This window comes from Cheilinus undulatus, linkage group 16 (assembly GCF_018320785.1).
Source record: "Cheilinus undulatus linkage group 16, ASM1832078v1, whole genome shotgun sequence".
In the NCBI taxonomy this organism is placed as follows: Eukaryota; Metazoa; Chordata; class Actinopteri; order Labriformes; family Labridae; genus Cheilinus; species Cheilinus undulatus.
In genome coordinates this window covers 36,440,013-36,453,654 of record NC_054880.1, presented here as the reverse complement: position 1 = coordinate 36,453,654, position 13,642 = coordinate 36,440,013, and the positions used below count along the sequence as shown (strand labels likewise).

The 13,642-nt window shown below is 37.4% G+C and overlaps 1 pseudogene; it reads right to left on the bottom strand.

Moving 5' to 3' along the window:
• Positions 1 to 589: 589 nt before the first annotated feature.
• Positions 590 to 1,092, bottom strand: LOC121524446 (annotated as a pseudogene).
• Between the last annotated feature and the right edge of the window lie 12,550 nt (positions 1,093 to 13,642).

Here is a 13,642-nt window from a genome sequence, read left to right as displayed (position 1 = left end):
TACTCCAAAACAGGCCTTTTCTTTTACTTTACATGTTTTTGATATATGTTTATAAAATGCTAAATTTCTTTCTAAAGAAATCTACAATATTTGAGCAGATGAATTGAAAGATTTAAGATCTCAAACGCAACAACCTCAACCAACCAAAGTGCAATGCCTATTATTACCTATTACCTATCATCTACTAAAAATACAAAACAAACATTATTAGTATCAAATGACTGCATATATGAGAGACTGTATTCTTTTATTTCAACACATATATTCTGCTCAGTACAGTTCATTAGTAAGACTCTGAAATATTGTTTTATCATTTACAGCAGCAGACATTTAGGAGGATTCACAGTTCTCTGTCTTTGCCTATGGAAACACAGAGGCACTGATGTATCTGCATGATGATGACATCAATAATCTACGGTGGCCTGGAAGTGCAGAACCAAATTTCAGACACTGTAATTTTGTATCACTCTTTGTAAATTTGTTTCAAGCTTTGTAAAAGTTTTTCAGACTTTGTAATTTTGTATGGCACTTCCAGGCCCCGTAACAATCCCTTAAGCAAATGATAAATCACTCAGTAGAATTATCCACATTAACACATTGTGCGAGCTTCACAAACAAAAGGAAGCACGACGGCACACTCCTCGTCATTCCATTTCAAGTCTGGGCCGAAGTTAATGTGTGCACAGTGTTCATTCCCACTAACATTGTCCGGCTGTCCTGTGTGCCAAAAGGCAAAGTTGACTGCAGACCCATCTGACCAAAACCAGGTTCTTTCTTTGTGGATGTCACTAAATCCGATCCAGGTGAATCTCTCAGCAGGGTCAAAGTTCTTGACAAGGCTTCTGACAAAATTCTGCTCCTCCAGACTGTGGATGGACACCAGGTTGGCTCTCTCTGACATACAGTGGATCTCTGCATCTGCCCAGGTCATGGGAGTGGAGACGATTTGTAGCAGCGGCCGTTGAAGCTGTACCAGAACAGAGGACAGCCTCCACGCTGGAGCTTGAAGTCAGGATCTTCTGAAGGAGGTGCAGCACCCAGAGCCAGGCCAAACAAGAGGAGGAGCAGCAGCATGATGATGTCTCAGTCTCTCTGTCTTTGGAGGACTTGATCTTCTCTGTGAGGTGATATCAGCAATCTTTAAGTGCTTACACATGTCCTTCCTTTTATATCCTTCAGGGTGGGAGCTTACAGGCAGTGTGATATCAACGGTCATTCTGACTTGAAATCTCTCCCATAGATGTAACATAAAAACCTTGGCTGTTTTGATTTATAGCAGTTATAATTCATTATTACAGGAATACAGTAAAAGATTGTTGTTCATTGTGTGCCTTTTAAAATGTGTTAATTTCAAACTTCCTCAACATAATAAAACCTAAAATCTTAGTCAAAACTATAAAAGAAAATTATCCATTTAGATTCTCTGTTTAAAAGTGTGCATTCAGAAAGCTTCAGACCCCTCCATTTTTTCAACTTTCTTATGTTGCAGTCTGATGCTACAGTTGAGAAAAAAATTATTCTCTTTATCTTCAATTTGTACACTGGAATAACTTTTTCCTTTCAACAGTCCAAGCCCACGTCTCAGATCTAAGGGAAGAGAAAGACGACTGCAAACAAATGCATGTTTCAATCAATTCTCTTCGCTTTAATGCAAGATGACACAAGTTTATATACAATGTGACAAACACATATTGGGTACATGCTGAGTCATCACACCTTTTCCACAGGTGGTGATTGTGGAGCAGCAGCCAATCAAAGCTGCTGTCTCAATGCACTGCCGTAATAATGAAAGTAATATAATATGTGGGTGGTTGAACCTGGAAACCCTCATAAAATATGTGGCAATTATGTCATAGCTGATGTGAGTTTCTATTACACACAGTTGGTAGAGATTCAGAATAAACTTTCAGAAAATGATTTAAACAATGTTCCCACTAGGGTGCAGATGGCCTAGTGGTTTAAAAGGAACCCTGCATGATCAGACAAAATCACCTTATTGGATAGATATTTGTGTCGTTCATATTTATATTGAACTAAAAAAACTCACTAGATATCTGCATTTTAAGAGAATTTGAGCTGATAAACTCAGCAGGAGGCCGCCATGTTTGAGTCTGTAGTGGTAGTGTGACGTCACTCGCCTTGCTGTTCCTATGCCTAACTGTCATCCACCAACCATCCACTACTCTCCATCTGGACCATCCAGGGTTGCACGGCACTCATCAATAAACAAGACTGTTTGAAAATGAGTCTTCATGTATTTCTAGGCCTACTGCAACCGTTTCTGCTTGTGAGCATTGGATAGAGGTGGCCGAATAGTAGGTTTATACATGACTGCAAGCATCTGGAGGATCCTACACCTTGAGGTTGATGGGACTTTAGAGGCACCAGCAGCTTCAAATACCTGTTTGCTGCTTTGTAATGACATTTTAGCATCTGCTCTCTTAGGCCCTGTCCACACAGAGACAAATTCAGGAGTATACGCAAAGGTTTTTTGTTGTATCGACGTTTCGTCCACACGGAAATGGTGTTTTGGGCGACTGTAAACGAAATCCGTAATCGACTACCATTTGTGTGGACGGCCAACTGCATCTTTCTTGAAACGATTACGTCACACATAGCGTAGCTCTCTTGAGACACCTGTGCAGGTTCGGCCAAAACAACAATGGTGGATTCCAGGGTTGTGTTCGAGCTGCAGAAGCTACTGAGCTTGTTATGGCTTTTACAGCAAAATCTGATGCTCCTTTACCACCACCGTGAAATGCATACACCATATGTTCTCAAATCCAACTTGGAGAACAACAGGAAGGGCAACTAGAATAAAGTTTGTGTCAGGCTTTTGTGATCTTCTCTCTTTTGGTGCATTTCCGTGGCAGCAATACAGCACCACGTACAGGCTTGGCGTATGCACTACAGCGTTTTCAGCGGTTCCATGCTTATGGGAGTATTTTCTGAAACGATCCCTTCTTTGTGGAAAATTTTTTCAAAACGAAACGGCAATATATTGTTTTCGTCTCCGTGTGGACAGGGCCTTAATCCGATGAATATGTCTGGCAGAAACCTTCCTCATTATGTCTTCATCTGCACTACCATCTCAGCACTGAATCAACCACAAATTTCTTCACAGTATGATGACCACGCTTAAGTTTTCCTGAAATATCTAATGTTTTCATACCTTGTCCAAACCATTGCACTATTTGACACTTTTTGGCAGCAGAGAGATCCTTTTCCTTTCCCATACTGCTGAAGCCTGTGACCTGCTTAATAGTGTGGAACATCCTTCTTAAGTAGTTTTCCTTTAATTGGACTCACCTGGCAGAGATTGATTTCAGTGATCCAAAGAACCCTGAGACACAATACCATTCATGTGTTTGACTGAAAAACAAGAAATGAAATGTTTATGAATCCAATTTGCATAATAATTTAGAACGTGGTGTAAGTTAGTAAATGTGTGAAAAAGCTGTTAACAGGCAGACAGGCTACAGCTCCTGCTATCACGGAGCAATCACTATCTTAAAGTCGTTAAGAACACAGCACTGGTCCGACATTTGCTCACTTTCCTCCTCTCTAGTTTCAGCCAGAAGACCCAGAACTATTCTTTGACACCCTGTCGTCATTTGAGAATAACAGAGCATGTCTTGAACTATGTTTTTTTGATTGTTTAAGGCGCACAATAAAGTAAAACGGCTTTTTATTGTGTTGTTATCAATGTTTTCTAACCTACCACCATTCAATCTGAGGGCTTGTTTTCTCCCAAAAGGGGGCATGGCCACATTGGACAGAGGGAAGTGTCATTGCACTGCTCTGATCTATGGAAAGCAGTTTAGACAGGCTAGACACATCAATGGTGTATTGCTGCCTTCTACTGTTTATTATTCAAATGTTCGATAGTTAATCATATTAACTATATTATAAAACAGTTTTTTAGTTTAGTCACGTTGTCCTGTGGGCAGGTGCTGGAAAATTAAACTGGTATCTCCATAAAACTTCTCAGCAGATGGAAGCATGAAGGTCTCTAAAATCCCCTGATGGCCGACAGCGTTGACTCTGGACTTGATAAAGACCAGTGGACCAACAGCAGCAGATGACATGGCACCCCAAACCATCACTGACTGTGGACACCGAAAACACCAGACTTCACCTTGGATACTGTGCCTCTCTGATCTTCCTCCAGACTCTGGTCATTTTGATTTCCAAATGTTCATTTATTTACTTAGTTTTGGCAGAGTTTTAAACAATCAAATAAACAAGTAAATGTATGATCTGTGATGTAGATGCACTGCTGTAGAGTTTGCTTTGATTATAATTGCTGGCAATCCCTTGTATTGTGTCTTCATGCCCAGGGATCATATTAACTTTATTACTCCAAAACAGGCCTTTTCTTTTACTTTACATGTTTTTTTGATATATGTTTATGAAATGCTAAATTTCTTTCTAAAGAAATCTACAATATTTGAGCAGATGAATTGAAAGATTTAAGATCTCAAACGCAACAACCTCAACCAACCAAAGTGCAATGCCTATTATTACCTATTACCTATCATCTACTAAAAATACAAAACAAACATTATTAGTATCAAATGACTGCATATATGAGAGACTGTATTCTTTTTTATTTCAACACATATATTCTGCTCAGTACAGTTCATTAGTAAGACTCTGAAATATTGTTTTATCATTTACAGCAGCAGACATTTAGGAGGATTCACAGTTCTCTGTCTTTGCCTGTGGAGCACTGATGTATCTGCATGATGATGACATCAATAATCTACGGTGGCCTGGAAGTGCAGAACCAAATTTCAGACACTGTAATTTTGTATCACTCTTTGTAAATTTGTTTCAAGCTTTGTAAAAGTTTTTCAGACTTTGTAATTTTGTATGGCACTTCCAGGCCACCGTACCAATCCCAGATGATAAATCTTTCAGTAGAATTACCCACAATCTTTAACGCATTGTGCGAGCTTCACAAACAAATGGGAAAACATTGGTATATTTGGTACAGCCAGGCCGAGCAAGAAGAGGAGCAGCAGCATGGTGATGTCTCAGTCTCTCTGTCTTTGGAGAACTTGATCTTCCCTGTGGGATGAGAGTGAAAATGCTGGAGAGCTGCAGGCCTCTTACTTTTATATCCTTAGAGAGGGTGTTGACTCTGTTGGTGTGATTTCATTATCATATTGAGGTAATAACATGACACTAGCCCTTGAACAATGACCAAGTTCAGCTTAGATGACAAAGGTGAATTTATTATTTTTAGAGTGAGAAACATGATAAGTGAACAAACATTAACCAGGATTGTAAAATTTAAAAAAAACAAGGAAGCAAAACACAACAATTAAAGTTATCAAAACTGATACTAAATAACATTACTGGAATCTCCATAAATTCATAAATCTAAGTTCCATAAAAGTGATGAAGATAATGATGCTTGACCTGCATGATAACAAAGCTACATTCACATGCTCCAGAGCTGTGATTTTGTTTGGGACTTGTAAAAATGTTTCAAACATTGTGATTTTGTATCTGACCTTGTACATTTTTTCCAAGCTTTGTAGATGTGAGTCAGTCTTCGTGATTTTGTTTTTTAATTTTTGTTAAGTTATTTTTTTAAATGGAAATTTAAATAATGTTTAATGTTTAATGTTTTTGCTCCATCGTCTTGGTCAGAGTTACAGTGCCATCTTAAACTTGAGTGTTGTGTCAGTTTAGGAGATTTTCAAAACTAGAATCAGGGAACATTTGACCAGTGTGTGAACATGCTTTTCTGCTGAAAGCTGCTGATTTGTGACTGATTTGAAACTTATAATGCTGCTGTCTTGGCCATGACTCCCTTGTAAAAGAGATTTTTGTATCTCAATGGGAATAAATCCTGGTTAAATAAAGGTTAATAAATTTGTTGTTTCATTTGTAAAAGTGTTTTGCTATTGTAAATTTGTTGTATTAAGTATAAAAATGTTTTGGCTGATGCATATTTGTGTCAAGCTTTGTAAAAGTGTTTCAGACTTGTGATTTTGTATTGCACTTCCAGGCCACCGTACTCATCCCAACCCACATCTGCAAATAAACAAAAGATCACTGTCTGCAGTGTTTGTAACAGCAGACCCATGGTAAGCTAGTTAGCATTAGCATGCTAACAGAGTGCAGTTCATGAATAAACTACTATTTCTACACATAAGAAACTGTAACTCTCACATTTAGTTCTACTCTGATGCTGATCTGAGTCCTTATCAATACCACTATCAATACTCTCTATAGTGTGGTAGTGTTTACAGGCTACAGTCAAAATTTTAACAAGATACTTATCTTTCCCTCGTACATATTTCTCTGAAAAACTACTAAGGTATAATGTGGATACCTTAAAAGGTAAATTATATGCCAATATTTTTTTTATTTCTGTATTTATTTTTTCCCCAGTAAGTCATTATTTTTGGACATTTCCAAAATATGTGACTATGATTAACGTTAATTAAACCACAATCTCTCCAGCATGGGATAGTTTGGTTAAGACATTTACTTTTGATTTTAGGTGTTAAGAAATATCAGATAAGATTTTTCCATGAGAACTCTCTCCATCTTTGAGAGCCAGTTGTTGTTTGGTGGGTTTTCCACATATTTTTCCAATCCTCTGTCAATATTTCAACATTGAATTCTTTTTCCCACTTCATCCTTATGTGATCCATTGATTGTTTATTGGTCATTATAAGTGCATGGTAAAATTTTGATAAAACTCTAATCAACTGTCCATCATATACTTTATGAATTATTTTTATCAACAGGCTCGCTCCGATGGAAGCAGCTCCCCTGATTTCCCTATTATAATAATCCCGAAAAAATAACGAAAAAAGTCCTGTTTGTCTAGGCCAAAATGTTTTTTCACTTCCTCGAAACTCTACATTTTCTCTTCTTTTTCCAAAACTTTCCATGTTGTAATTCCTTTTGCAGGCCAATGTTTGAATCCCAGCTCTTGTTGAGCAGGTTTAAAACTGCTATCATGTGCTATCCATTTTAAAGTGTTAACATCTTTCTGTAGCTGATATCTTTTAACTATTCTGTACCATATTTCTATTGTCAACCTTGATATTGGATCCAAGTTATTTTTCAGTTTACTGTATTGTTCTCTATCTCCTTTTGGAATTTGGACTGGATTTTTATCTATATTTTTTTCTATCTCTTTCCACCTTGATTCAGAATTGGGGCTACACGAGCATTAAATATATTTCAATTGTGATGCAAAATAATATTCTTCTAAATTTGGAAGGGTCCAAAGGTAGTGTGTTCCATCTTTCTAAATCTTTTTGGACTTCTGTTGTGATGTTTTGGTAATTTGCTTCCGCTAATCCATTTAAATTTTCTGTAACCACCACTCCCAAATATTTTATTGCCCTAATTAAATCTATATCTGTCCTTCAGATTTATTGGTGGTATGTATTTTAGTGTCAGTGCTTGTGTTTTTGTAATGTTTGTTTTATACCCAGATAAGTTTCCATAAGCCTCTAAAGGTTCCATTAAAGCAGGGATTGACTGATTTGGTTGCTGGAGAAAACAAATAACATCGTCAGCATAAAGTCCGATTTTATGTTGCATATTTATTTCAACTCTTTAGATCTCCTCTTTCTGCCTAATTGCCTGTGCTAAGGGTTCTATATGGCAAATACCGTGGGGGATAAACAGCATCCCTGCCTAGTTGATCTGTGTAAAATGAATTTCTCTGTCAAATTACCGTATATTTTGATTCGAGCACTAGGTTGTTGATATAATGTCTGTATACTTTCAACTGATTTTTTATTAAAGCCAAATTGATTTAACACAATATAAGAACCTCCAATTAACATGATCAAACACTTTTTCTGTGTCAATACTTATCAATACCGTGCCTTGTTTTTGTTGTTGTGCTTCTTCTATGATATGTAAAGTTTGTCTTATATTATCATGCATTTGTCGCCCAACTATAAACCCCATTTGATCTTCGTCTGTTAAACTGGCTATAAAACTGTTGAGTCTTTTAGAAATAATTGATGTGTAAATTTTGTGGTCTATATTCAGAATTGATATTGGTCGAACGATAATGATTATTATCTTTTCCTGGTTTAGGTACGACCGAAATGATTGCCTCTGACCACCATGGTGGCATTTTATTATTTTGTAATGTCCAGTTAAAGAGAGACAGAAGTATTGGTGCTAATTCCTCTTTGAATTTCTTGTACCACACTGCTGGGTACCCATCACTACCTGGAGATTTATTATTCTTTAGTGAGTTAATGGCTTCGTTTATTTCTTCTGTTGTAATACCTGCAGTGAGTATGTCATTTTGCTGTGTTCCAACTGAAGGAAAGTCCAGTTCTTCTAAAAATGCTTCTGCCTCTTTATCTAGGTCTTTATAATATTTTTTGAATACTTTTTCTATAACCTCTGGTTTGTGTGTAATCTTTTTGTTTGTGGATCCATTATATAAACGATAGTTTGTTGCATTTGTTGTTTTCTTATTCTTCTTGCTAGAAACTTTGTTGCTCTTGGTCCTATTTCATTATATTTGTGTTTTATATATTTATTTTTCCTCTCAACTTCTTCTAGTATTAACTTGTTTATTTGTTTCTGTGTGTTTGTGATATTATATTCTAGAGTCATTAGTGGATTCATGTTTCCTCTCTAATTCCTTCAGGTAGTTAATTTGTGTTCTATACTCATCTGTTCTCCTTTTTTAAATTGCCGACGTGTAAGCTATCAATTTACCTCTGATAACGGTTTTCATTGCGTCCCATAGGATGGCCGGGTTTACGTCTCCATTATGATTTTCTTCTAGATATCTATGTACTTCTTCTTTTATTTGATTATTTAATTCTTCATTATTCAATATTCCTACATTTAACCTCCAGGCTGTGTTTTCTTTTTATTTCCTATCTGTAGTGATAAATGTAAGGAGTTATGATCAGATACATCTGTTGTCCCAAATCTACATTCTCTTATTTTGTGTATATCTTGTGAGTTTACAAAAAAGTAGTCTATTCTTGAGTAAGTTTTGTAGTATGGAGAGTAGTAAGTGAATTGTTTTTTCAATTGGGTGGAGATATCTCCAGATATCTACCATTCCCATTTCATTCAATGAGATTTTGATAAACCTCGATAAATTTGTATCACTTCTCTTTAAGCTTGTATCCATTTTTTGTCTTAATATTGTATTAAAATCTCCACCACACACTAAAATCTCTTCTGCTTCTGTTGCTAAGCTGTTGAAAAAGGATTCCACAACATCCCTTTTTCTGTCTGGGGTGCATATATACTGGCCAATGTAATTACTTGATCTTCAAGCTTTCCTTTAATCAATATATACCTCCCTTCTTTGTCTCGTAGTTCCCTCATCAATTCAAATTTGACAGCATTTGATATCAGTATAATAACACCTCTCTTTTTTTTTCACTGTAGGAACTGTAATATGCATTCCTGAAACCAAATTTTTTAAGTTTTTCATGTTCTGTTAGATGGGTTTCTTGTAAAAATATTATATGGGCTTCTTCTTTCTTCAACTTCCTCATGACTTTATCCCTTTTAACTGGAGTATTATGTCTGTTCACGTTCAGCGACACTATTGTGGCATTGTTAGATTTTATATTTAATTAAAAGTTTGCAATATTTCCCCTGACTTAAAAGAACTACACAACCTTGAACATATAACAACAAAGAACTCTGAACTTCCTTCCACACAAGGAGAGTTTTTCCTGTCCTCTCCTGGTCCCTGTTGGTGGTTGAAGAGCTAATCTCCAACCAGTATGGGGGCTCTACCCTAGTCTTATAGGTCCAGTAAGTTCCAAAAAGTCTGGAAATGTCCAACACTACCAACCCTGCTCCCTCATGGTCCGATCAAAATAATGTTAAAGCCAGAATTATAATTACATACCACTTTTACTCTCTTCTAAACACTTAACTTGTATTTGTGTTCTCAAATGTTTTTCACCCTCCAGAGCTGTTTATTCTATATCTCCCTCTTAATACAAACAAAGTGAAACATGTTTGTTGTACTTGCAGTCATATCAGTTAACCAGTTGAAAGTCCTGTCGTTTTTCCCTTGCTCGCGCTGTCATCTGGCTCGTGCACTGGCCTTGTGCACGCTGCCATCCCACTGTCATCCTTGATGTAGCGCCAGCATCCTCATTCTGGACATCAATCTGACATCCACCTTCCCTCATACCCAGCGCTGCCTCTCTGGCTGTCTCATATGTGCGGACTCCTCTGCTCCAGTGTATCTTGATCTTTGTGAGTGGTGTTTGGAACCTGACGCCGTTCTCTTTGAACTTCTTTTCTATGTCACTGTATGTTTTCCTCTTCTGGACCACTTCAGTAGGGTAATCATGATCAAACCATATTCATCTCTTGTTTAAAAGGATCTTCTTCTGCCAAGCTTTTTTAAGGATCATTTCCTTTATATCGTGTTGTAGAAAGTTTATAATTACAGATGGAGGATTGGTACCTGACGGAGGCTTTTTCCCGGTGGCTCTGTGTGCTCTTTGAATCTGTAGTTTAATTCCCTCTTCCAGCTGCAACTCTGTTGTTAACAGGTGATTTATATCTTTGACCATGTCATTATTCTCTGTGTCCTTTGGCAGCTGCTGCTGCATCTCCGTTTTATTTTCGATGAGTTTTCGATCTACTTCTTGTCTAAAAGGCGTCATCTCTTGTTTCATTTCTGGTTTCAGCTCTCCTTTGAATGTGCAAAAGTTACCTTGCAAGTCCTGCTTAAGGCTTTGTATATCGCTACGTATGCTAGCAAGCCCTGCTAGCCGTACATCTTCCTTCTGCAAGTCTTCCTGGGAGTTTTTCTCCGGTCTGTCTGCTCCGCTATCGTCTTTTTCTTCCGTTGCGTCCGCTTTGTTATTTGGTTCTTTTCCCTTATGTTTGTTTTTGCCTCCCATGACAACTTTTCGCTATTAGATCTTTGAGTTACACACGCTTTAGTCCTGTTGTTAGTGTCTTTGCTAACATTAGCAAAGATGTGCTTTGCCCGAAGGTGGTATTTAAGACTCGTGTTTCAGTGTAGAGACAGTTCATCACTGCAGCATGTACCCACAATTTTGGTTTTATCTTACAAAAATTGTCCAGCTTTTGAGAAAGAAAATAGCGATTAAACAGACCTGGCTCTGTCTCCTCACTCATCACTGCTGGCTGTGTCTGACCCTCTCACCTCTTCACCCCCTGGCATGTAAACATCAAGCAGCAACCTCTGGTCCTGAAAAATGAAGCCAATGCGGAAGTGCAAAAAATTGCAATACCATGAGTGTCCACTTGAGGCTGTCTGCAGGTAACACCAGAAGTCCCGTCTGGACACCTGTTAAACTAGAAATAAACTGGTTTACAGGCTGGTTCAAAAACACAAAACGTGTCTCATTAGCTAGTGTCTTATTGTGCTTTCACTGTACAGTGGGTGAACTTTTTTGTACCATGATTGTTTAAATTACACAAAGGAAAAACCTCACTGTGGACTGATTGGAGCATCTCATTTGATGGACAGATAGCTCGACAAGCAGAGGCTACGGTTCTGTCAACCAGGATGCTAGCTAGCTAGCTGACAGGAAGTGAGCTAACGATGAAAACAAGGAAGCAAAATACAATAATTAAAGAAATGAAACTAAATAACATTACTGAACTCTCCATAAATTCATAAATCTAAGTTCCATAGAAGTGATGAAGATAATGATGCTTGACCTGCATGATAACAAAGTTACGTTCACGTGCTCTGACCAGGCAGCCATCAGACCACAACCATCTTCCTTTTTCTGTAACAGAATTAGAAATAACATCTAAGCTGAACTGCTAAAAACAAATCAGTGTGACTGTCATAGTGACTGTCATATTGATGTCACTTTCTCACCACCAACTGGTTTAACTGCACATCTGTAGAGGTAGAGTTCCTAGCTGGCCACCGTACATACCTCAGCAAAGTAAACTACTCCAAGGCCGAGTGTGTCTGATGCTACAGAGTGAAACTGTTTAAGGCTTTGAAACACTTCTAGAAGTTCTCAATAAAATTCATTTTGACCATGAACATGTGTAGAACTTAACATGAGAGTTACAGGCTCTAAAGTGTAGAAATAGTTTTATTATGAGCTGCACTCTGTTAGCATGCTAATGCTAACTAGCTTACCATGTGTCTGCTGTCTACACAAACATTGCAGATGGTGATCTTTTGTTTATGTGCTTTTCAGGTATGAGTCTGGATGAGTACGGTGGCCTGGAAGTGCAATGCAAAATGACAAAGTCAGAAACACTAACAAGGTGTGAAACATATTTTTACAAAGACTAACACTTTGGTGAAAGTGATTCAGTCTGTGTAATTTTGTATGGGACTTGTAAAAGTGCTTCAAGCTTTGAGATTTTGTATTCGACCATGTAAATTTGATTCAAGTTTTGTTTAAGTGTTTCAGGTCTTTTATAGTTCACCACCCGTCATTCCATCTCAAGTCACTGTCCCAGTTCAGGACTGTACCTTGTTCAGTTCCACCATAATTGTCTGGCTGTCTCTAGACAACGTCCTCTACTGACCCATCAGACCACATCCAATATTCTTCTTTGTGGATGTTACTGAATCCAATCCAGGTCAGTCCCTCATTGTGGTCCAAGTGCTGATCAGGGCTCTGCCAACCGTCTTGGTATAAGGTAGACATTATTTCTGTTCAGTCTGCATGACTTTGCAATTTTGTAATTAGTTGTATAGTTCAGGAAGTTCTTGTGTATTGAACAAAGGGTAACTCAAACTTATCATGTATCATGTAATATCTTTTATTGCCTAGTTTATGTAACTGACCTTCAAATGAGTGCGTGTTTGAATTATTCTCTTTGATTTACTGTAGGATGACATGAGCTTATATACAGTGTGACAAACAAAAGCAAGTATTACACATGGCAGTGTACTCTGTCCAAGAGTTACACAAACTAGACAATAAAAGAAATTACATGACAAATACATTCAAATCTGGGAAACACCTTTAGAAAACTTGAAACAAATTTGTACGTTTTTCAGACTTTGTGATTTTGTGTCAGACTGTCAATTTTTTTTCAAGTTTTTTAAAGTGTTTCAGTTCTTGTTTGTTTTTTCTAGAATTGGTCAACTTATTGTCAAAGTTCAGTAAAAATGTTTTAGTCTTTGGGATTTTGTATCTGACTGAGAAATCTGTTTCAAGTTTTTTTTAAGTAAAAATTCAAAATTTGTTAACTGCGGAGCTTTTATTATTCATTTATTCATTGTATCAGTAGTGGCCAGTCCAATTTAAAGAACAGCCTGAACCCATACCAACTCCTGGCCACCAGTCTGGATACACCCCTGCTTGTGTTGCTCCTCAATGTGTTGGTTGGGAAAACAGAAAAAAGTAAAGTAGACCTGGATTTACAACTCCAAAACACTCCTTTCCCAGGACTTTACACCTCTTTCAGTACATGCTTTTAAAACATTACATCTCTTATTTCAAAGTGAATTTTTTAGACAATCTGTTGATCCCTGAGGAGTCCAGGCTGGAGCAGATGAAGTGGTAGAGTGAAGATCTCTAAAGCAATTTACAGTCAAGTCAAAGTGTTTTTTTAATTTCAACATTAAAAGCAACATCAGTTGACCAAAGTGCATTACAAGCTTTATACATAATATATTAAAAATATGTGAGCTTTT